We start from the raw sequence: 27,130 nt of genomic DNA on the forward strand, positions 1-27,130 counted from the left end.
AAAGAAACTTCGTTTCCTCTTTTTTTCCTCCTCTAATATGGATCGGGCAAACGAACTGATTGCCGCCCAATTCTGTAGTTCTCATTACTTCGACTGGCTGGCGAATTAACTTCGAGATTTTTTGATGTTGCTTTCCATGCACAGTGGTTGGAAATCGATCTCGTCGTCAGCTTTTTTAGAGGCAAAGTTTTTGGAAACACGGGGGCTAAGTCGTAGAAATTTTAGCTGAAGCAAATCCCTTTCTGGGTGCCGGTCCTATTCAACGCGGCCGAACGTTTTCCTATTGTGGTGGCGTTCTTGGTGATTAAAACCGGCTGCTACTGTTGCAGCAAGAGATTCAATAGTTTAACTACCAACACCGTTGGCGTCGACTGGCAAAAACACACGCGTCGCTTAGGCAATAAGTAAAGTTTCCAGCAGGTCTGAGCTGTCCATGCGTGCTTCACTGTTTCAGACAGCGCTCACCGACCAACACCAGCCTGCTACAGAGGCACTCCGCTATCCGAACATGTATTCGCGCGCGGCATCAACCCGTCCATAACAGGGGAGAGAGACTCTGCTCTGCGGGTCCATTTCTTCTGCTAGACGGCGCACGGAATAGGAATATACTAAAGCAGAGCTGCCGCCGCCACCGTCGCTACGTCTGCCGTCGTTACAGCAGACGAACAGCAGCAAGAAGAATGCTACCCACTTACCCGCCAACCGCACACAACACGGTAACTTCACGCACGGTAACTTATTCTCGCCGAATCTCAGGCAGCACTTTCAGCCTGGGGAACGTCACAGATCGGCGAACGGAACGGAATGACGAAGCGATGACGTCTTTGCCTAGACTCAATCGCGACTGCAACGATGATTGCAGCTGGTCTTGGTTCTCCTGCTGACCGAGTGATCGTGTACTGCTACTATCTGCCATAGCAGAGGTATTGCGCGGCGCCAAGGGAGCGGCCACTGTTATTGAGAAGTCTTAATTGCCATTGCCATTGCCTCACTCATCTCTTCAATAAGATCGTTAAATTATTGCTTATAAACAGAGTGCCTGGGCCCTTAAAAGAATGATTTTCCAACTTCGTGACGGCGAAGTTGACGATAATGGTGAGGGTTGTCTTTTTGTCACTTTTAACTTTTTGTCGATCTCTTAAGCCTTGGGCCATTGGCCCTTTACCCACAAAATGTTCCACGAAGTCCCGGATCGACGGTATCTTGGCTACTAGAGCACAAAAATCCTGCACACGGGTACTTGTTCTCGATAAGAGCTTTGTGGTAACTTTCGTCCCTCTTCAAGTTGCCGTGCTTGTAGTAGATAGTTTAATGCTGCAGCTACAAAATTGACTTGAGGGAAAATGTGTGTCGAAAGCTTCTGTCAGCGCAGGGAGTCGCCTTACGCTGCAATTCGGCGTAGCGGCTGTGTGACTGCGTCACCAGCCGTGAGATGGTGATCGTTCAATCGCCCGCTTGATAGACAGTCGTGGCGACAATTACGGTGAGGCTTAACGGGAGACCGACCACACTATGACCGTTGTCCCAACTGCTGGATGACAACTGGCGGCTATCGAGCTTACGAAAAAGACGACTAGGACTTGTTGGCCACGCCAGTGTTTAACGAAGGGCAAAATAAAGCTCTTGATGGTAAAGCAGGAAAGCAGAACGTCAGTGAGAGCGACAGCAAAAATAGCCCGAATTTGATCAGCGGGCGACCATGCTAGGCCTACTTGAATAAGGACAGACATAAGCATGTACCGGGTAGTATGTGAAATAACAGTCATTTCTCTCAATCGCCCAAGCTGGCGTAGGTGAGCGAAATTTCTCGTTGCTGAAGGACAGAAATTTGCTGTCTGGAAACTAGGTCAGCGATGGCGGCAACGATAGCAGACGCAAATCTGATCAGATATGCTCCCGACTGGTCACAACCTCAAGTTGCTGCTAGTAGCAGCTGCCGTCCGCGAAAATACAGGGCAGTTGAGCGGCACTAAGGTGAAGCCTTTCTTCGAGAAGAAGTCGTTGACCTAATTACTTTTCGAACTGTAGATGGCTAACCAATCTTGGAAATGTAGGGGGTCGTAGGTCAGATAACAGAAAGGACGGGCGCGTTACCTAAGAATCAATCGGTAATTATTCGCCACTCCGATAGCAGCTGGCCTGCAATATAGCCGTAAGCAAATCATACAATTGCACCTGAAGAATCCCATCAAAGACCGAACGTGGCAAGCGTACTTACGTCTAACTAGGCTTTACCAATGTAGAGTTGGTGCATGTTTCAGTACAGTACCATAGGATATTATTGTACGTCAGCCTAAGACAGAATGGCCATAGCTTTAGCAGAGGAAATGCTGAAATTTTATTAAAAGATCGTGTTAAATCCCTTAGATGTTATTACAACCTCAATTATACTCTTCTGCAAGCAAGTGGATAATGTTAGGCAAGGAAATGTCTTCATTGCCTAACACGTCGCTGGTCAAACTGGCTAGCGCTGTGAACAGTCGTTTGTGTAATTGGTCGTACCGCCGCCAAGGAAATGGTAAGTTGTGAAGATCGATCCAAACGTTTAGATGTAAACTATCATATAGCAACGGTTTTGTATATATATATAAACGTTGTTAATACTAGTAGTTATATGAACAATTCCAGCTGCGTTAAATTCTCGAGTGGAAATATAGGAAAGCAAATCAACGAGCGTCACCACTGAGCACGCCGATGGATCGAGTTAGCCCCAAGCCCTGAAAGATCGAGGTATTACGACTCTTACGTGAATCATTTGTACAACGTTGAAGCTAAATGGCTACTCACCGTGTGATCAAACATACATACCCAGGGAAGCTTGCCATTCGGCTAAATTACCACCAGACAAAGAACAAATCTCAGCCAGAAACCTTTGAGGCCAAACAGCTCCTAGTCTAAGCAAATAAAATACCTGACTATGAGCAAAAGCAATCCATTGTAAAGTTATAGCAAAGTGTATAGTTTACATATGGGACAAGGGCCAAAGGGCTTTACAAATAACTAAATAAAAATTAAATAAAAAAAAAATAATTAAACAAAAAAAACCTAGTGCAGGTTTAAATAGGGTGGCGCTTCGTCCTGTTTAACAATAGGGGACGACGTTCGCATGTAAATTTTGCACAGAATTAGAATTTCCCCAGATGCTTGCATGTATCACCAAACTACGTGTATGTGACGACACCGTTTGATTCATTAGAGCTAAAAAGTAATAGCTAAATTCTGTTACTTAACGAGATCTGGCACTAGTCGCAAAATATCAATTTCCAGCTGTTGCTAGCTAGCGTAGACAAGTGGAAGTCCGTTGTTGTGTGCCTAGCATATACAATAGGCCAAATTTAAAGGAAAAACCGCACTTCCGCAATTTTGATTTCGCGTAAAGCCTCACAACATTCTACTTCGTGCCGTTGTATGTAATATTTTTCAAAACATATTTTGGCTAACGATGTACGGCTGTCGATAATTCGAGCTCGTTACCCCTAAGACGAATGAGGCCTGGCAAAAGGCGACGTGCTTAGGCATATTCAACAATGAAACTATATCTCGTTCGGCTGAGTACACTTTTTATCGGAACCGATGCTACGTCAGTCGATGAGAGCGTTGCTTTTTGTTCTACGAAGGTACTTCGTCCACGTCTGAAGTTAATTGAAAACCCTTTTATTTCAATGGCATAACACTGAAATGCTTACCATACACTCTTATAAATCTGAATAGGTAAACTATTAAGCGCACACAGCCATACCATTACGTTGCATTGTTTTCACAGCAAACAATTCAATTTTGAAAATGAAAAAAAATTGATGACTGAAAATGAGGAAAAATGATGACGACAGATAAATTGGTTTTCTTTTAGTGAAACAATTTTTCTATCAATTCATTATAATCTAGTAACGTCAAAGATGACAACAAACATCGTGATGATACAATGATCGACGCTACTTAAACCATCAACGCTAGAGAAAAAAGTTCCTGGCGTTTAGAGATGTCAATATAAATCCATCTTTGACGGTTGGTTTGCAACGGCCGAGAGATTTCTTCAAAGCATCAGCCGATTTAGGAAGGCGAAGCTGTTTGAGTAACTTTCATAGTAAGTGGCCTGTACGTTGATCAAATGCGGTGAAATCACAATTAGACTGAAAATGCTGATCACTTGGATGGAAGCCCAATCGTCGTTTGGTAACAGCGTTACCTTCAAACGTTGGCTGATCGAATAATTATAGAGACACTCGACTGATTTGACGTGAGCACTGGTACGTGCCAAATCGTTATTTCGGTGTTCTAAAAAAAATTACGGCTATTAAGGCCTCTGCCAGTAGGGAATAATAACTTACTTAACAGGTTTGCAAATACAATGGCGCGTCAGCTTGCACATAATCAGCCAGATTGCAGGCAGAGACCTCCCGACTCTCCCCAAATCTCCAGCGCTATCGCTTACTCTATTCTGTACGCGTATAACAAGCGTCTGATAAAAGGTTCAGTTTGTAAGCATTTACGTATATTGTCAGTAAAACGTTTGCCTATCAGAGTATTTTTTGCTGACTTAGGCATTTAATATCACTAAAGTCGTGTCGTAAACAGCCATTTTCATACTATGGCCCGTTGCAATGAAAGTGACTCTCTAGTGCCGCTCTACGCCGGATACACTTTTTCGACCATCTCTCAAAGGCCCTATCTGACGAACAACTCGTCATGGCTGACCAATACCAATGGTCATCATGAACCTCAGTATCATGCTATCGACATCTATGACAGCCGATCACGTAGCCTCGCCAGTTACCAGCAAAGCTTGTCATTAGCAGCAACGATTTCTAGTGGAAAACTAACTCAACATAAGGGATATTCTGCTGTAAGATAATTAGTAAAAATCGTTGTTGGGCCAGAACTTGTGCTGAATCAAAACGTTGAAAAAACAGTCTCCAGTCTGAATATGAGGAGAAGAAGAAAACAGAACTTCCGTCAGGGATGCCTGCCACAAGCGGTGAGTTGTCTAGCATTCTACTATGTCATAGTATCGGACGTCGACAAACAATCGCTCCGTTAGCTGGTTAACGACGACCCATTCTGCCTAAGCATGCACTAACGTATACGACACAAGCGAACTTCAACTTCAAATCACAGATGGCTCGTCAGCTTCATCAACTGTCGGGTTCCATTTTGAAGCTTTAACAGAATACTAACAAAAAATGGATAGCTCGAATAGGTAACCCCGACTTTCACCCAGCTGAGCTGCACAAATCTACACAAGTAGAAAAATTAAGGCTGCAAGTCGACGCATTAATAGAATACACAGGGTATATATGGGTGCTATAAATATATTCTGGAAGGCCTGCTGCGACTCGCAAAGTGGCCTCGACCGGTTAGTTTTCAACAGACATAAGAGCCAGGAACGTCAAATCGAAGGTAACTTCAACACCAGTTCTGCACGCACTGACTTGCCCGTCGCTAAAAGTTCTGAAATTCGGTTCATTTCAGTTGGTCGCAGAACGGACATGCGGCACCCAAATAGACATGGCTTTGGCACCGCAATAATCACCCGCTAGCTACAGACATAACTTCACTGAACATTGACCATGAGGGCTTCCGAGCCATAGAATTTTGTTCTTGCTTTCATAAACCGCTCAGTAGCTCTACCATTAGTATACACCGAGGGCAACGGAATAATAATCACCATGTATGATGGACCGTCATGTCTCCACTTATGGACCACCTGAAACAGTTTTTTTTTTATCTGCTATAACAATGATATGATTAAATAGTGGTGATACCGTAAGCTAGAATCCCAAGGTCAACATTTACGCGATAGAGACGCGATCGGTAGATAGCGTTAGCCATAATTAGACTGCTAAAATTGATCATGGTCAATTAGGGCATCTTGTTTCCTTTTGAATAGCCAAAAACCGCTAACAGGTCATGGGACTAGTCACATTCCCGTATCACGCTTATTTTTAAATATTTTATGACGTTTAGTAGCAATGAATGAACCATCAAGTATGTCCGACCATCCTTTATCTTAAACATTTGTCAAATTTCTACAAAGCATACACACTAAGATACTACTAAAATGTAGTATTAACCCAATTTACATAATTGAAAAGTCACGCAGGTACCTTCATAGTTGCACGTCTATCTATAACACGTATATAATATACGATCGAATACATCAATAGAAAAATGTTCCATGTTGGCTTTATCTCGATAGAAGTCCATACAGTGACTATTACGATTATTGATGAGTGACGCGTTTGTGGGTGACCAGCCGGTGATAGACGAATCCAGCAGACAACCGTTGGGAGGGCAAGTTGGCAAACAGTATAATCAACGCCGCTATGGCTAGTCCTTTGCCCTTTTTCGCTAATGGAACAATTTAAACTTGAGTGGAGTCCAATAAGCAAACCAATGGACAATGTAGCGGGCAAATAGATGAATCTTTGCTTACCACTCGACGAGAAATTCAGAAATGCAGAGATAGAAAAAAAGCAGCGCCTGTCAAGTACTTTGTCAAAGAGTCACCTTACTGGCCGTCTTCGTCTATTAGTACGGGGCCTCATCAGCAGCGGTAGCAGCAACAGGATACGTCTAAAAAAAGAACAAGATAAGTGTCGATGTCTGTATACAGGCATTAACATTGAAGCGATGCATGCGTGGTCTTCAACACGTGTGCAAATACGTGCACACATTTTGTTATATTTAATTGTGACAAGCGGTTGGTGGTAGGTAACACGTGGCTGTAAATGCTCTTTTTCTGTTTGACTACCGAGGCATATTTTGGCAATAGTAGAAGGGCTTTTTTTTCGAGCTGTACGTTATAGTTTTTCTGAGCCAAGCGGATCGGAGCCAAGCAATTCAGATTAACATTGTTACACGGTAATAACAGTTCATTTGCAATGAGTTTAGTTTACCTCTTATAGGCGATCTCATCTTCTTGTTGACGATCTGAGAGACGTTTCTTATAGTTTGTCCTTCAGTTGTCTATCGGCAGTTGAAATGAGAACTTCTATAGAAAAACGTTTTGGACGACTTTCAGAAGTTTAAATGGGACGGCAGACAAATTCGCATTTATCTGTCATTATTTCTGTACTAGGGAGAATTTCAGAGAGAATAATGATCGCAATAATGGTTCTTATATTGCCAATAATGATGGTCACATCATGTGTACTACCCTGCAAGAAGTGCATCTTTCCCTGCCAGCCTGCAACGGGCTAACAGCGTTTGCTTCTGAAAGAACCGAAGTCTTCACAGCTTATTTGAATGGAGCTCAGTCGTCCCTATGAATCGTGATATTCATATATATACGAGGCAGGTTCTTCTCTGAGCAAAATGGCGATCTTTATCCAGAGCTTGGGTTTCCTCCAATATGAAGCTATTTGTGTTTAATTGATTAAATCGAGCAAAGCCAATGTGTCAGCCTCGCGACACGGTAACGGGAGAACAATGATGAGTCATGGAGGGCTGTTATTGTTGTTCCGTTTAATTGTGATTCCTGCTGCTGCTACCACTGTCTTAGTTGGGCCTATTCCTATTTTCCTTTCAATATTAAGAAAGCCCACTCCTTTTATGCATTTTTCCTTTTCAACCGGATTCATCTTCAGGTCGTTGTCGTACTAAGAGACAGCTGCGTTTGAGCGTTAGGCATTTGTTCCTTTGGTCTCTTTTTTTGCGGACCTTGATACTACTTAACAGTCTACGACAGCTGCCTGAACAACAAAAATGATGAAAATCCGTGTACTGCGGTTGCACTATTAGCGTTGTTACTGGCGTTGCTGATGGTGCCTGCTCTTCTTTATCTTCTACTTTGAGGTTTAGCATTACAACGTTGTTCCTGGTGTCATGTGAAGACGACCTGCAGCTGGCGCGTGTGAAAGCATGTCGCGCGACGACGGCTGTGAACGTTGAACCGCTTCGTATGCAAGCTGGCGACAACGTCTGGTCCAATCGCTTAATCCACTACCGTTCTTACGATGATCGCGGGGACCATCAGCATATAGTTCACGCTGACGTGGCCAAGAACTCGGCCAGGACAAGCAGTTGTCCAGATGCCGTAATTGGCGCCTCTGTTTGATCTCATCTCATTTTTCTTTCTTATTTTATTATCGTGCACTATAGAAATTGCATCTATCAACACACTAACATAAGCAATGAACTGCGATAGCATTTGAACAAATTCTGAGAAAGTACATCATTAGATTGTCGATCACCAGATTGAACCAGGCTGCTGGCAGACAGACACGCGAGTTGAAGTCGGGTTTCCCAGAAGTTCAACAAGTCCTTCAGGAAGGAAGAAGTCGCACGCACCGCAATGCTGTCAGTTACCTAGCTGTGGCCTGTTCGTTCTGGCAGAATGAGGCGCAGAGCACCGGCTATTCTACGCACGATGAACATGGCCTTTGGTATTGCAGAAACGCACCGAAGTCGAAGCAGGCAGTAATAATAATTGCCCATCCTACAAAGCGGGTACAGCATTATAGACCGAACACATCGCGCTATGGCAGTTGCACTATTCAATCAAAATGAACCGAAGCGTGGATACGGAAAGAAAAGTGGCTCCATCTACCGGTCAGTGACGACAGCTACTAAGATGGGTCTACACCCATCATTTAGTGGCAACGGTACGACGAGCTATGAAGAACACATCTGTACCATAGTATAAAATAGTGTCGAATCATAACCTATTTTATGTGTCGAACTTCGTAATACATTTAAGCGTAAAGTAGATTAAGGCTCGCATGAACTAACTTACAGGCAGTGTGCGCTTCTAGCACGTTGTTGATATAGCATGAAAGAAGCCGTTCATGTAGAAAGAGTCGATGACAACCATGCCTGTAATATCTTGTGATTATGTCACGAACGCATTAAGATAACTTTAGGCAAAGTGTCATGTAATCCTTCGATGTAGATTGAAGGCATGTATCTATGATACGTACATTCATCCATGTTTCATGCTGAGAAAACTTCAATATTTAATCTATTTCGCGCTCGGTTGATTCGATCACTATTTCATTTGTTTATTTGCTGGCGCGACAATCGGCCCAGGAATCGAGTTATCAGCTTGACCAAAACAGATATTAGACAATCATGTCAGAGGACCCTACAGTTTCTATTAACATCTAATGACTAGCTAAATATATCCCGACGATTTTTTTTTCAAAATCAAACTATTACAAGATTCGTTCTATTGGAAGCTATATTTGGTTGAATGAGTCGAACCTCCAGCTCTGATCTATAAAATTCAAATAAATAAACCTATAAAATTTCCTATGAACTCGAATAAACACTTCTGGTCTAATCTTCTGTGATGTTTTAATTGGTTTCGGTGTTGTGGACATTTACGACTAACTAAAACTTGAAAAGAAAATAGTTCCAGTGTAGGCAGTGACAAGACAGCCAATTTGCAAAGGAGCCTGCATTGTAAATGAAAAAAAAAATGCAAAACTGCAAAGTACTGCACTCGGTTAGCCCTTAATGAAGTAGGAATGCTCCCATTTTCTGCCGCAGCAACCTGGCTGACTTTTCGGCTTATTTCCGAGGGGCATTTACTGCGTCGCGTTACACTTCCGAATATTCTGACGCAATCTCCAATGTGTTTCCGCGATAGAAATGTATAGGCCGAAGGCCGATTCGAACCCGAAAGAAGACAGTCATCTAATGTTTGTATTATTACAGCTCAACGTGTTGTTATTACGGATTAGAGTAATTGAAGATTGCAAATTGAAGAAGACAGTGAACTTCGTAGTGAATAGCGATCGTTAGACGATATCCAAAAGGAAAAGCTGTGAATCAAGAAGAGGTCAAACAAAAATATGGGTCAGTCAGAAAACGACGTCCGCCTGACTCAGCAATGATCAGGCGCACTCCAGCAAGTCTGAGTGCAATTATGCATTACTGCTGTAGCCTCAGACCACAGATGATAGGCGATGTCGTACGCCGATTTTGACTATGACAATCTGAAAGTGCATATATTATTTAATTAATAACATTTTCCAACTTGTAGGTAAAAATTAGACTATATAATTAAAATGGGATAGAAATAACATTGCGGTATGGGTCACCTGTTCCACATGTACAGGCAAAGTCGTTCGGATATGAACAAATAAAACGTGGTATATTATATATAAAGTATAATTTCTGATGATAGAATGGTGCTTGCATTCGAATACATTTTCTCACAGGTAAATAAGGCACTACGAGGTTTTGTAAAAGATTATTGAAATTCATGATACTATATTTTGTAGCCGCAGAAACCGCTCAAAAAATGCATATGATATCCAGCATCAAGCCAATGTGAGAAAAAAACCCATGCAAGGCTAAGGAAATACTACGAAAAAGTAGCTTATAAACAGCTAGCTATCTCCCTCTAACCCAGATTATTATTTTACACGTATATACATGTGTATTATAAATATGACCTATGCATTACACTGGCAACAAAGTGCTAGAAAAAAAAAAACTTCTAAAAAGAGCAGGAGAATTTTGATAAGTAACGATTCATTTTAGCCAGGCACAATTAACAATAAATGCAGCTAACTTTTACCGTATTATATTTAAATGAGATCAGACCTTTGTTATATAGTCAAACAATTACCATGGTGAATTCAATGGCACGAAATCCCATAGCCGGTGAAGCTGTTACGCCTGGCAAACTTTCGCGATAAACCAAAATAGTCTAGGCAAGACGGGAAAGCCAAAGGAGATTTAAACACACTTCCATTATTACGAACGCGATTTCCGTTCGAGCCGTTTCGCCTCTGTTCTATAATACAAGCCACTGTGCCAAGCGTTAAACAGTTATACATAAAATAACTTAACCTTGCGGCCTATTTTTACCTAATTGCGATCCATTAATTGCGTGTTCAAGGTATATGCAAACCAATTCCTATATGCGTTTGCCTGTCTAACATGACCCTGTTCATTGTAATTTTGTCACAACGGCTGCATTTGAATATGAACCGAGGCCAGAGTTAGCGCCTATCAGCATATCTAATCGATTGCCCACGACGGTCTATCTGCCACGTTTTGATGCATCTCACCGACATATCCGAGCCTTCAAACGGGACTGTCGATGAATAGATAGGTCGACCTAATTGTAATACATGGGGCGACTTAGGTAAAAAATAATGGCGCAGGTTCTTGTCTGCTCGTTTGAATTTGACATCATGCCACAGGGCATAATACTATAACACTAGTTTCTCATACGAAACTAACAGCTGGTAAAGATTTACTGCCAAGCAAAACTACGGGACAGACGAGCTAAATTAACATAGATGGTGACGATGTGCACAACTATATAACACGGTTTGGCGAGAAAATGAGGTTTTTTTTTTTTTTTTTTTTTTTTTATAGAAAAGCACTAAGTTCTTGCAAAAACAGAATCTTCAAGTTCATACATTGTAAGCATTTTCACCAACACGCCCCACACAAGATCTCCTTTATGCACACGTGGATAATCTACGTTCACAAATCCTTCGAACCATCCTTTGGTAGAAGAGGAACATACAACAATGCTCCTCAGGTCCTCCTCAGTTTTCCGTAGTTCAACATGAACTTATCCGCTCTAGCTTAACCCCTCTATATCAGGTTTGGAAAAGGGATACATGAACACAAGGCCACCACGGACCTACCTACAGTTTCGGTAACTTCGGATAAATAAAAATAACATAGTGCGCCGGTCCCAACTATAACGCTAGATTCGTACGTTTTATGCTACTGAATTGCGGCTGCACGTAGTAATGTTAGAAAACTAGTTATCGTACCCGAATACGAGAAAATCAATAAGGAAATAAACTTTTGTTTGGAAGGCTCTTCCAACTAGCTCTATCGTTAACATCGCCTTAACCAGCTAGCGAGCGTCGCATGTTAAATAGATGTTCATTCGTAGGCTAATGAATATCAATAGAACACGGAGAATTTATCAATTACAAAAAAAAATAATAATAATTTTCACCTCTGTTGATTTGGCACACACGATCGACATCATCAGCCAGGTTAGATAAATACAGTTCGGTCTAGAGCTTAAATTATTACTTGAGTACAACAGGACCTAAAACGTAACAACATCAAACTAAATGTAGCTCAGTAATAATGTGTTACAGAGTACCTTCAGGTATCGAATACCACCTATAGCTTACATAGTAGTAGTTATTTAGTAGTTGAGAGCTTGAACAGGCCTAAAGTTACCACTTCGCTTTGTTTATAGCCTACGGTTGTGAAGGTGGCTTGAAGTTGTCCCGATTACAGCAGGTAACCAGTACAGCGCACTTCAGCATTTATTACACTACAGTTCTATTTTGATTGCCTTCTACAATGCCTCATCCTTGGATTCCCAAACGTGCCTTCATCTATATTCCCAGAGCTTTATTGTGACGCAGCGATTGTTTCAGGCCAGCTAAGCCATCGCACCCCGTTACAAATTGATAAAAAAGAGCACAAGTGGCGGCTTCAGGTCCCTCCGGGGGAACCGTAAGCGGGACGCGGGGCAGCAGCAGTGCGCGAAGAAAACCGTTGTGGACGCACCGGGAAACCGTCAATATTTATTTGATATATAGTAGAACTTGGCGAAAACAGTAATAATACACAATGTGGGCTATCCAATGAACAGCGTCAAGCAATAGTTAAACAAAACACCACAATGGCCAGGTTAATAATCGCAATAACAACCGCGGCAGCTATGTTAGTACAACGGCACTAAACAGTTTCACGCTTTTCATGAAGACTGTTTCTTCAAAGGTTATTCCACAGAGCTGTAGATAGACAGATTTTCTTCACAACGAAAGAAAAACTCCTCCTTTGATCGATTATGCAATGCCCCGAAGGATACGTTCATATCGCCTCTATACTGCTAAAAGCTGACAAAGATGGTATATTTGAAAATGTTAAATCGTCAGAAGCTAGACTGAACGACTGCCCAAGGCTCCGGTTTGTCAGTAAACCATATCTAGTATTTATTAAGTGTGTTAGCGAAGCAACGTTGTTTACTATAGAATGTTATAGAATTATATAGAACAAACGTTTGTATTGCGTTAGATAGTCATCAAGCTAAAAAAAGATAGTGACACCGTCCCGCGAACCGACCTGCGAATAAGTACGTGTGCGGGTACCAAGCAGCGATAAAATACGGAAGAGCTATAGTACTAGAAGAAAGACTTAGATAGGTTAAAAACAATGATAAAGAGCGGCGCGAATACCGCTCTAGTTCAACATAGTGTAATTGGCCTTGTCGCTCGCTACTAACGCGCAAAAATGTTCTGTATTTAGAATATCCGCATCTGAGTTCGTGAAGACATGCCATTGTGAAACGCAATCAATTCACATAAAAAATAGAATAATCTAAAAATTAAATCCGATCCTTCAGAACTCGCTCATTAGTCTCGGCAGAATCTCATCGCGAGATATGTCTACACATATATATGATATGACGTCTTTATTATTCTGGTTAGCTCTGGCTACCCCGAGTATTGTCCATCTTTTTCGGTGCTGATCTTATCACAACATGACTCCTGCTTATTTGCCGGCTGGTTGCGTTGTACCTTGTAAATTCGTTGGTTGTACTATTCAACGATGAGGCTTCTAGATGAAGCAAGCGTCCCGATCTTCTTCACCGCGTTCTGCCAATGAACCTCTGAGGTGATTTGCTCCTTCGCATCCAGTTGTGAACCATTTATATCACCTTTACTGTCAGCACTACGCCTACTGACGATGATATGTATTCATCCACCTTTCGATGTATATCGCGCCCTCCAAAAACAGCCAACCGTACTCAGTGCCCGCTAATGATAGTACCTGAAGCGTGAATGGCTCGAAGACATGAGAACTTGCCTCGGCTCAATGTTATTTCTGTGGGTGGCAGATCCAAATGTGGCGGAAAATAACAGTCGCTTAGCCGCTGCGCTGGGGTACTGGGGGGTTAGTGAACTTAATGTGAAGTTATGGTTGTGGCCAAATGGAACAAGGCATGTACGGGTGAACACTATGTGGATAGCCGGACGGACGTATGCGGAGGGAGGTAAATGGAATTGACCTAGACCTTGTTCCCAGAATGCTTACATGGCTCCCCCAGGGAGAGAGAACCAACATAGGGCAATAATATTCGGATCACGTGGTGAATTAGCTCAGTCTTATGTGTACGAACAGATACCTTTCAGGCTGCATATTTATATACAGATAGAATGAAGTATCTCCGCCGGTAGGGATTAGTCAATCATTTCTATGCTCGTACATGCGTCCCTTGAAGCGAAATAACTAGAAACTTACTTGGTGGATCGTCATCATCATTGATTGTTCGCAGTTGTAAGCTTGTTTTTAGCAGTACTTCTCGAATACCCCATTACGAATATTTATGCTTTACTTAGTTGCGTTTATTAGACCACTACTCCCAACACAGGCAATTACTATTATTATAGAGCCTTTATTCTTCTTTGAACCCTGTTTTTCTCTTGATATTAGGCCGTTGCGATATGTGAACAAATTGGCTGGCTAATGAAGGAAGCCAGTTTTTTTGTTTGCTGAATTTAGGTCTTTACTATAGATCTGCCGTTCCGCCCTAGTGATCTTTATGACTACTGAATCCGCCGAAACCCTTTACTGATGAGTCAAGTTTAAGTTGTTTATGAATACCGTATTATGAAGACACTCTATACGCAGAAAACTAATACAACGAAGATTTGTATAGTGTAGATAATGATAAATTTCGCACTTGGGTTTCTCTGCCAACGAGGTCTCAATCTTCAATAGTCGTATGGAAAAGTAACGGGTGTATACTTTATTTAACTAAGCGAAGGGTAACTAACGCGGGTGACGATAAATGGAGCCTTTAAGCTGTTGATAATTTTGCATCATCTCTGTAGGAGTTATTTTGCAAATAGCAAACAAAATCTGCGTTTCCTATACCGTTAGCAAGCTTTCCAGTTGATTTTCTAAAGCAGTGCGGTGACTCTAACGAATCACCCGTTAACCCTTTACTCATAGTTTTGCAATCGTTCGATCGAAACGACCTGACTCTGTCCTCTTCGGTCGCTAATAAGTGAAAACTATAAGAGCAAATGTCAGGAAGCTAAGTATCATTGATGTCACAGCGCTTTGGTCCTACATGTCGCTCTAGATAAAGGGTTTACCTGAAACTTCAGTAGCATGTATCGTTAACAATACGTAACTGAGACGCCGCCTGGCGTCCCAAAACGATGAACCAGAACGTTGTTTTCACATTGACCAATTTTTCAAAAATATAAAGTGAATTTTTGCGACCTGTGACTTATCTGCTATGGAATCGATGCGCGGCATTTATTTGATCACTGGATCCCATCCCGTAACGGCAATAACGGACGCGAAAGTTTTTTTTTTTTGGATCCTATCCCGTAATGAACCGACACTGTCACCAACGGTCCGGCGAGTGCTCTTTTCTTTTCAATGACCAATGTTCGACACGTTTAGTTCGCTATAATATACTCCGTGACCCTATTACATAACGATAACGATATCGCGCTATAATGGTAAGCCATAGCGACAGATGCGTCCAAAGCTGTAACAGCCAGCCCTTTCTCACGCACATATATTCCTATATTGGTCAATAACTTTCCCTAACTTACTTACCTATGCGATATACTATAGTCATAAAGAGAATGTTATAGTTATTGAAAAATAAGTAAAAGGAAGAGCATTTTACAGCTTGAGTTTTTGCTTAGAAATTAAGCGCTATTTTGTCATCGTGTTGTTTAGAAAGACATTTGTTGTGGCAGGGTGTTTCCCACCCCGAAGAACGCTCTCGTGTAAAAGAATTAAAAGCAAAAGTTTCATGGTTGGATATGCTTATAGAAACATCCATTATCCATTAAGGATAACGCCGGTAAAAGATGGCAGGCTTTTTCGTCTGCGGATAAGTTCGTGTGACACACGCTTCGACTGTAAGATGAAGACATGAGACTGGTACCATTTTTGCATATTGACGCAGCAAATAAAAGGCAGTCGTATAGCACTTCGTTCGAAATGTCGATATTCGTTGTATGTTCGAAGAAGTTGGCATAAAACTTATGCCCAACGCTAATCTAATAAGACTGCTTTTTACCCTTATTGGGCAAGTTATTGCTGATAATCCTAATAACCAGACATTTTAGAACGGAATTTAATATGGAAATAGTTTTCAGCACTTGGTAAATACATTCTATTAGTGACGTGAAAATTTTCAGTTTAATTTTCTTATCTAAAAATGAGGAGCTGAAGAAAAAACAGAATTTCACATGATTTTTACAGTATTTACGCGGTCTGACGTCGACGAAGATTAAGTTGTTTTTAATCCGCTGGACAGATGACACGTTAACTGCACCCCTAATCAGTAGAACAATGCCGTCTGCTTGTTTGCTTAATACCTGCTCCTGAATACATTAACTAATAGATGCTGTGTATACAGTGAACATCTACTGAAGCTCATTTTATACGAAGAATTTATTCAATAGATTTGTCCCCCTAGTTGTTTCACTAGCTGGCATCTATAGATAATTCTCACTACGACGATGCCAACTAGTAGCATGAAACACAAACACACGGACGTGTGTGGGATCAAAAGAAAGCATGTACAGTGTACTTGGTCTCTGATACGAAGTAGGAATTAATGTGATATAATACGCGATAATTTTCAATTGAAAATCTTTGTTCCCACTACTCTGGATACCCATAATTCAACCCTCGTTTGAATATGGGTTCAAACGAGACGTTTGAGCCAACTCGTTCTAGGTACATCGCTACCATCGCGATTACTACACCCTAGCACCCCTCAATAAAATAGGTCTTGCTTAAACAGTTCAGTATCCCATCTGGAGCTATGCCAGTAGCCAGCACAGCGTACCCATGGTGTTTACTAACATTCTTTCAACAATTCTTCCTTTATAGATATGTACACAGGGGTCTATAGCCGGTGGCCGATGGAAGCGCTTTCTATTTATTGCACACCTATCAAAAACTGCTCTGATACCTTCCAATAAGTTCTTCGCGGATCGGTGCTCTGCAGTTAATCAACGTATAAACCGAATAGCATACCTTTACTACAAGTGATTGTAACGGCCGCAGAGTGTTTTCAGCAGAATCTTGTTGTCCGCTTCTGACTAGTCGTAGCCGTTCAGGAGTTCGTGGTTTACCTCTAACTAGCTTACGACTTTGAGCTACCCAGCGATTCATCGAGCCGCAGCAAGCTCGGAAAGTTGATGGCTGGGTAATGAGACTAACAGTAGGGAGGCAGATCCGAGGCAAGATGGCGCGAAATAAAATATTCATTTGGCGTCTCCAAAGTCTCCTATTCGTCTGCCTTTTCCCATTAGAACTTCATTGTACACTGGTCTAGCTGCTGCTGCTGCTGCTGCTGCTTCTAGGCTTTACTAAAACGCTTGCTCGCCCGTCCCTTCAGTGGAGAATCCCAGTCGCGTTCACTGTTGTCAGGCCCTTCTAGCTTAGACGGCTCAGTCAAAATAGCGACTGAACGGACGGTATATTCCAACGTCGCACCCACCTCCACGCACTCGCTTTTCATTTTACGAGGAATCGAAATACTATGGGTGCACGGGTATCAGCCGACCATGCCTGCAGTAGCTGCAGACTTTGGCAGTTGGCCTGCGCATTGAACACAGCCTAGTTTCTGCATACCCCACACTACACGATAAATTTGAGTACCCAGCATAGGCAGTTAAATATCTGTATCAAGTCATCGTACGAGAGCACGGTCCTCAGCTCTAAGTCACCGACGAGACAAGTATACTTTCAGCAGAAGTGTTAAGGGATGTTTGTGTGATGAGGCGAAAATCACGCCGACGCCGCAGTGCTAAAACTCATATTATAAATGACCCGACGAACCCACTACTCATATATTTTCCCGGACTTTTCCATGCAGACGGCCCTTTAGCTGACAGAACAGTTCAGTGGTTACGTAGGTACAAGTCGCGAGTAGATCAGACATCTGACGTCACAAAGAAAATGCCCACCTGGGTTATGTACATTGGCAACATATAGGCCGTTTTGCTAGCTAACTAACTAACTAACTAACTAATACGTGTCTACACAATTTATGCGTGTCGCGTTTTGTTATAAGGATTACAAGGTATAAGGATAAACAAGACGACTATCCTTTCGGTGTCAACAAGATACCTCTTTGAAATTTAATATTTTTTTAATATATCTATAATAATAATATCTGAGCGAAGCCTACTTCTTAGAGTGTTTATCAAACTTATTTAGTCTCTCCGTATCCCATATAAATGGAAACGAGAAGTTTCTTTACGACATTTTTTTCGCTGGTTTTGGTAGATAAGAACAATGCGATCAGTGAGCCTATTTAGTTTCTAAGCAGTAACATCAGCTTTTTTTTTCTCTAATCTAAGGCGCAAAGAAGTTGCCCTCCCGACCTGGTTGTTGGCTGTGCACGTCCTGTTATTATAGGACAAGACTAAGGATTGATCTTGTGCAGACAAACAGGCTACGCCCAACTTTCCTCATCTATAAATTGCAGTCAAATAGAAAGATGTACAGATATCGCGATCACCATACGAACGTGTGCCATTACTACTATTTCATTGGTGGGGGCGGCTTTCTGGTCTTTTTTGCCCTATAGTGACGATATGCACATTGGAGAAAATGCGCTTTCATATTTCGCTTTATTATCAATCAAGTTTATTAAAATTCGCGTCAGATCATTGCACACACGATTCGCATGCTTTATATAATGGAAAAGTTGGTTTTGTTTGTTTTTTATGGACTCGCTACTATTTGTTGTTTTCATCAACATATACAATTTTTTTTCTTTGCCTCCATCTTACTTTAGACATGCCACAGATTTATTACTCCAATGTTACCAAATTCGAAATTGATATCAATATCACTTATAGTTATATGCTGGGATACGCGCAGTATCTAGAGAATTGTGTGATCTAGTGCCTTCTAGACCTTTTCAGCTGTGTCATTATTGTTACTGCTGTTGATCTTCGATAGGCAATCAGGCGTTCCGATCTTTTTTTGGGAAGTAATAAGGACGTTGCTCCACTCTGACGTAGCTTTACTAAAATAAACGCTTCCCCCTCATCGTCTTTATTTCTGTGCCATTGACATCCCTCATTTTTCTCTGATCTCCTCTAATCCCATCCCCTCTTTTAGGCTGCCTTCATTAAAGGGCAAACTGTTTTTTTGCTTTGCTCGCATCTATTGCTCGGTACGGCCAATATGAGGCCAGGAACACCTTAGCACTTCCGTGCCAGGAGGTCATTCGTCAGTGGCTTGAATAGTAGTCAGATTGGATCCTCTATAGCGACTAACCGAAAGGGCATCAAAGCCATACAGACACTCTTGTAGCGTGCACCTTATCTGTCCCTTCACTCGTCTGGCTTTTGTGTTCCTACTGACCTAATAACCTGCCGAAGACGATTATAGATTCGCGCCCACGCAAATTTAGCCTTTGTAAAAGGTCCCTGTTTTTCGTACATTCGGGCCTTTCTATTTTTATCCGCCTCTGAACTTTTCTGGGCCAAACGAAAAATTGTAGATAGTGAACACGTCTACATATATCATATTTGGATCCTTCCCTGTTCGGTCGATGCCGACTAGCGATGATAGAAGATATCGCGGCATGGAAGATGTATCATTTATGCTTTGTTCGCTAAAACGATAGACTTCAAAGAACACAGGCGTGGGTGGAGATTTCACTCTACTTAGGGTTTCTAGGAAACTGTCCGCTCTGGTGACACATAGGTGCAACAAAAAATGCAGTAAACATTGACCCTTGACGTCTAGCGTATTTTTGACAAAGAAACCTGCTGTCGGGCTTACCTGTGACGACAAGATGAGAATATCATTAACAAAGGAGGCTGCAGTGATGTCTTCTAAAAACCTACCACTTCAATGTATACCAGCGTAGACCTGGTTAACGTAAGAGATCAGTCATTTATCAAACCGAGATATAAACATAAATGGGAGACAAAGAGATCGGAACTGTATATTTTTTGCTATCAGGAAACACAAGAAATCTACAGTTGTCTTTTAAAAGTAAAACGTTTTGTTTTGCTAGCAATGTATCCACTTGCCAAGTTGCTACGTGCGGTAGGTCACATCACGAAAATAAGAGCTGGCTTTGCTTTGGATGAGTTCATATATTACGTGACTATTATATGTACCGATACCGATTGAAAGCGTCTAGCCTGTCTGTCTGTACGGCATTATGAAATTATCAATCGCAGACTCAAGTTTAACTCGAACTTACCGTAATATTCTCTATCTGCAAGAATGAAACGATTTTCCTATAGAAAAGAAAGGCATTAGCATATAAGATATTCATATTTCGTATGTGTGGGTCTTTGGTACGATCAATAACTTTGAAGTAATAGCGCGTCCGCATACGTAGACCAGGATTTTTAGCTATATTAATCGGTCTTTGAAAACGGGCAGACTTCGTCCAGTCTTACTAATGTTCGTCCGAATGTTGGAAAAAACAAACAGTATCAAAAACACTTTTCACATTTTACTAGTCTATAATCAATTATCGTTTGCCGCCACGCTCTGTGTCGGTCATGTTTTTCAGTTAACTGTTGCACGCAAGGCCAAAAACGAGAAAAGGCCAAGAGCCATGTTTGTTCATTATCATTCCGCCTAATGAAAATTGAGGCAACCCGTCAGTCTGCAAGTCTACGCGTAATCTTCGACCTGTACTCCTTCCTACATATTTAGATTGGCCAGTTTTAACATTGGAGGCCATCAGCAGTACACTGAAAGATTCCTTCATGGCTCTTTTGCTTCGAAGCGTTCCTTCTAATCCGTCACAATACGTTCAGGTTCTAAGAAAGCCCCAGGTCGGCATTTTCGAAAGGGAGAACTGTTCGAAGCGATCGGGTCAGAAATTTCTAGTGTCGAAACTCTATCTAGCCGCCGATCCGATCGAACTTGTACAATGCTCTTCACATGTATAGAGTAAGTGATAATAACGAGATCCGCTGTATAAAAATTAACCCGATTCTAGGACGGCCCGCATGAACTTGAATGCCTTCGCGGTACGTTCCACTATTAAACATTTAGGAATTCGTACAAAAAAGTTATTGGTACTTTGTTATACTTTTTCCGACGATAACGGTGGGTACTGAGGTCAGGGTGATTGTGGAACATAGATGGCTTCGGTGGGGTTGGGAACGGCAACGGTGGCTGCAAGGGGGCGGTGGCAGCGCTCATGAAGCGTTAAATCACTTCCCTGCGCCTTTTCTTTGTTCTGCTCTCTGCTCCTTTGAAGTTCTGATTCACTTGCTTTTATCACGACCGCTAGTTATTCGTGCCAGCTGTGTTCGCGGAGTGCAGATAAGTCTTTTTGCTACTCTGTTGAATCTTCGCTTTGACCGATACTGACGAGAAAGCGGTGCACACACACTCTCAGGCGGACAGAACGCGAGTCGGACTGCATCGAGGACCTCGGGCTTAGTCCTTAGTCCTTTTTGCCCGAACTAAAAAGCCTAGATGCACTTTTCTTGGTTGACAAACCGACAGTAGGCCGCTTTAAAAGCACCAGTGGTTGTACTACAATGAGAAATGGATTGCATGGGTAGAAAAAATAAATCCAGTCTTTTCATTTGCTAGTCTGATGCCACTGAACAAGGTGATAATAATGATATATGTGGCTAGAATCGTTGATGACTCGTGGTGTTTTAAAAGTTCTGTCTCAGTCAGACATGAGTGAGACGACACTTGTTGTTTCCTCGGCTTTTTGTTTCAGTAAACGCGGGATTGCAACCGTAGGTATGATAGTGGTATTTCACTTTTCAATACTGCATCGTGTTTTCTTTTACATCGCACAAAATTTAGAGATCTTTTTTGTTTGCAACGAATGAGAAAGTATCATTCTATGCAAGAAAAATATAGCGTAGAAAGTTTCCCAAAATCGTAATTAATTTTTTTTTTTTACTTATACCTAGAACTCCTATTAAAATCTGGATTTTCATGAGCGATTGATCCACGGCCAACATTTAGATTCCCCTCAAAGCCATACATTGTTGTGTGACCTCTGTTTATATTGCTATCGCAATGACTCCAATTGTGGGTATTTCTTGCGGTATTTCTGGGTTGTTCAAACGCTGGCTAGGCTAGTGCGCTCTGAAGTAAGTCGTCATCTGTGCCAGGGTCAGAATGGACATAAACCATTTACGGGACTTTGCCGATTTTTGAAGAGCTGGCCTTGAAGCGTCTGTATTCTGTTAACCTTTATTGAACCTCTGTTCTATAAAATTACAGTCTAGCTACCTTTTATTGGCGTTTGCCCATCTTTTTACGTGTGGCTAGGCCTCATCACTTAACAAATCTTGCAATGTTCACATATTCATTGTCAAGGTAATGCAGTACCCTGTTTCGTTCATCTAAAAAGGTTGCAATGTTATACATGCCGTTGCCGCGATAATGCTTTATTACTACGCATAAATCATTATCTTATGAACCTAACGTAAAATAAATGATAAATAGACATCTTGTGTCCTAATAGAAGTCATTTCACTTCATGAAACGTATGTTTAACAATCAGTAGATAGAGTAGCGAGGCTGAGAATTCATTCAAGCCGAGCAAACCAGATGTCGGAATCGACGGGGCATAACTTTAGCTGAGAAGAAACATAACTTTCCTACACCAGGAGACTTCACTATAGTCAATCGAACGTAGCTATGTTGAATTATAATGGCATTTGCAAACATTATGAAATGTTTCTTACCGAAAATGAAGTCGAACTCAAGCTTTCTGAGTATTTACACTGTAAAGTGTCAAAGCTGAGCCAGAGGAAAAATTTAAGAATAGAGGACATCGTATGCTTGATTAAAAATAGTTATCTGAAAAAATAGTTATAAAAATCTCTGATTTAGCGCCTTATTCGACCCCCTACCCCGAGCCGATAGTAGTCCAAGCTCATCCTTATATCACAGAAAACATGAGCAATGCACGTGGTGCACGACAGACAGGTATATTATTATGCATCTTCGGAAATTTCCACACTGAACACATTTATTTAGCACTGTATTTTTGGTACATAGACAATAGCGGAGACGATGCTCTATACTTCCGTTGATGAAGATTAGTTAGAAGAAATGGGGTTATAGAATACTAGGGCGCCGTTGATCTGCCCCTATCGGCATTTTAAACATTTATGTCCATACGTTATAGTGCTAGATTGTATTTGTTCACCTATTATATTTACCTACAAGATTAGGTATGACATTGCGCTTAGATAGAATATCGACTATACGCTTCGTATACGTTTTATATTCACCCTATTAGCACAAGCTGCGCTCAAAATGTCAAATGCCATTATGCATTTAGCCTCTACACGCTCGGAAACTAGCCACTAGACACTAAGATAACCCATTTTATTGGCTTTTCTGTAGAAACCCATTTCTCACTGGTGTTGTGCCGTCTATTCATATTCATGCTCATAACCTATTTAGCCGTTATTAGCCAGGGGAAGATTGTGGGGTCTTAGGATGGGAGGGGCGGGCTTTAACCAACCTAAACCGCAGAGACACTGTGAAAACAACAACATCGTTGACAGCGAAAACAACCCCAGCAGAGCAGTACATGTATATCCTGCCTTATTCTGATACTTAGCCATTTTTGCTTTAAGCTTTCGTCTTTCTAACTTAACTTGTCCAGCCTTAGACGACATGGACCCTCTCAGGCCACCGAGCGTCTGCCAGCCCACATTGTATCTATAATAGCTCAACGAGCTACTCCGCCCCAGTCAAATAGACGAACACTCGAACCCCACCGAGTGTAGTCGGTACGGTTGGAGACCGTTAATGTCGACAACGCACTGCTATTGGCCTTATATTAGTACGTATGGACGAATGCATATTTGTGCATAATCATACTCTCCATATCGTATTTAGACTGTTTTAGTTTAGTAAACTCGCCGGCCACCTTTTCAGGGTCTTGCGCACATTGTGCATGTGTTTTTTTCCCTATTATCGCATTCGCTTCATTCTTCAATACGTACTGCGTGGTTCGTTAGGGAGTGTTGTGTCTTACGAAAGGCGCCCACATTATGCACTCCTTACGCTGAATCATCGACTTGAACCTCAATCCCGAAGACCCCGTCACCCTCATGCAGAACTCGGGGTTGCTTCATAAGCCTTCATCATGAAGAACGAGAGACGATAATAAATAACCGCAACTATAATGTGGCGTAATAGAATGGGTTGGTAGATTGTGATGCGGACACGATGTGCGATACGAGAAAGGTACATTGTGACCTGTACCCGTTATCAGTAAACTGCACAAATAATTTTCATTGTATTTTCTCAAATTATCACGCACACTTAATATTAATCCCCGCATATTTAGGACTACTGACAACACTAGCTAATTCGCTAATATATGCTATGGGGCCGGTTTGATACTCTGGCTCGATGGTGATAGTGTTTTATAGGTAAAAAGCAAAATGATATAGTCCACCCGTAAAATGAGTGAGTGACTGGCACGAGAATAACCACCGCTTAATCAAATCTATCTCTCTGCTTTAAATAACTATTTGAAGTTTTAAGACTATTGAAATTCAACTCAAAGAAATGTGACACAGTTGTTTATCTAATGCCTTATATCAGCTCAGCTTAAAATGGTAACACAAATCCCCAATTCCGCCTAAACGAATAGGCATAAATTTGAACCCCCGCATCAGCGGTATATACGGGACAGTCGATTTATGGAGTGTTAAGTATCGCAAAATTTTCCTCTATGATTCGGGCAGTATTTTCCAAAGGCATAATATAAATGTATGAGATTGATATCTTGCTGGTATGATGGAAAGTCAAGCTAAAGATTAAATAAAAAATAAAATAGTTTAAATTAACTATTTTATAGCTATTTTAGGTTTTTCGACCAGCGCCGCCGTCAGACATTCTATCAGACAGGCGGGTGGCTCGCACCAGGTTTTTTATCAACTGAAGTCAACGGAACATCGATAGCATGATGAGAAGATGAAGTCATGATTCAGCTTTGCCTGAAAGGCAAAATCGACCAAAAACGCCTTACCCTTCACCCCTAATAAGCGAACTACTAATAACAGTATACTAGCATCACCACCTGGGCAAACAAGCATAAGCAAACCCCCACCTTCGTTATATGCAGCGAGCGAAAAGCAACAGGAACACGTGACAGTAGGTTGTCAACCTCCTCTGTGAGAAACAGAACCTTAGTCATCAGCTAACAAAAGCGAAACGCACTTCCTTCCTCTACAGGCTATATTTCCCTAGGTCAACCAGCACAACCATGAGGATCTTAAGGCCAAAAATCTTCGTTTCCTGCCGACTTCCGCCAATTTTAAAATCGCCGGATCTACCTTTTTTTTTGCCAGCAGGTAACAAGCGACTGCTCCGTATGGCCCTAGTTCATGCAGTGCACGCCCAAGCCTAGAAATCCTACTACTAATGAAAGCATGTACATAGGCTAGAGCAAACGAATTCTTCCCAAGCAGCCGAGGTAAGAAAGGGAACAATCGTTTTGATATGGTATCGATGCATCAAGCATATGCTGATAGATATGTGTTTGATAGACAATATTGTCCAAACAAGGCTTCTCTATAACGAAGCGGTAATACGGTAAACCTGTGTATAGACAGTGACTAGGCACGATTCAATAACTGCCTCTTTATTTTTTTAAACAGTTGAACCCTATAAGACAGTATAGCGGTAGACATCAGTGTGTCGTCGGTTTGTGTACATTGACATTTGCCGACATTTTTAATAATGCGCCTAATATGGTATGTACTATTATTTATTCGATGAAACTTCTAACATTTGTGCCAAAGATGTCCGCCTAGATCAAAGGTTACTTTCATTTTTGGTCTTCCAATAGAATGTGTCGGCCAGAATTGACCCTATAAGACGCCTTTCCTTTCAGTGTGCCTGTTGCGAACTGGGAATTGCAGTTACGAAAGCAGTGATAATGTCATCGAATCTTTCGAAAGGTTACGCAAGCGACATACTAAAAGAATTAAAAAATTAAATTTAGATAGCTTAAAATAGTAAAAAAAAAAATATTGAATTGGTTACATTGATAGGTGTTTAAATTTTGTTGGATACGCAGTGAATCATGATTCGTTGGGTTTGTTTGCTTGAGCCAAAATGGACCACACTGGATAACCGAACGGGAAAAAAATACGCTTGGATAAAAATCGAATTATGATCAATGATCCCTTGAACAACTCGTCATAAACACGTATACATCTGAAGCTGCATTTCTGTAAGACAGCTTTGGTACGTCGCGGTGTAGTACGTTCCAAGTTCACGAGAGCGTTTTCGTCAAACGCACGTCTCATACCTCAAACCGTTCACAGCGCTCAGTCAAGCTTACGGTCGTCGACGAGCTGGAACGCTTGCACCGTTCCCTCTATTTTTGGTGACCTTTTTTTATTTTAGTTATATACTATTTAGAACGATTAATTAGTGTGCTCAAAATAAAAATAAAAATTTTATGCAATATTATAGATTATTGAGGAGGCACCTTATATACCATGATTCAGGCCGATCTCTATTTTGAGGAGTCAGTAAAGGAGTACGTATGCACAAAAAACGAACCATAAACAATTAGCGTTGTGACATGATGTTGTTCTACTTGAATATAAAGGCCGAATCTATAAATGATCTTTTTTAGCATTCTGATAAAGTCGTTTTCGGGTATGTAATGAATGAATAGCGCATTCTACGCGATGCATCAACACTATCTACCTCGATTGTTCTCGTCACCGCACGACTGGAATCGATTCCATAGACAAAAAAAATAGCCTGGAAGGTTAAACCCACCGGCTGTAATCACTGGACGACCATTATCGGCATTATATGTTGGCTACTGTCATCTGTAGAGAATAGCTAATGCTTTGTTCCACCTCATTACCTTCACTAAACCTGAGGCCATAGCATGCTCAGAATTATGACATCGCCGTATGATAAACTGAATTCTTACGGCGGAAATCAGATTTTTCTTAACGGTTTTTTTTTTACAGTTTATACAGTAAATAGCTTATGAACTGACGCCAAACAGTATTTTCTGGAAGGATAATGAAAACTAATATTTCAAGGTGATTCCCTTATACTAGAGTATATTGAATAAATATATTAGTCTATAAGAATAAATAGGGTTTGTGATCGAAATGATAAACATTTC

At 41.4% G+C, this 27,130-nt stretch overlaps 1 protein-coding gene across 4 annotated transcripts in view; it reads right to left on the minus strand.

Annotated features, from left to right (window-relative positions):
- Window positions 1–27,130, minus strand: part of LOC111254252 (uncharacterized) — a 169,279-nt gene that overhangs the window by 122,568 nt on the left and 19,581 nt on the right. The window lies entirely within an intron of this gene.

Source organism: Varroa destructor, unplaced genomic scaffold (assembly GCF_002443255.2).
Source record: "Varroa destructor unplaced genomic scaffold, Vdes_3.0 BEIS01000007.1, whole genome shotgun sequence".
Classification (NCBI taxonomy): Eukaryota; Metazoa; Arthropoda; class Arachnida; order Mesostigmata; family Varroidae; genus Varroa; species Varroa destructor.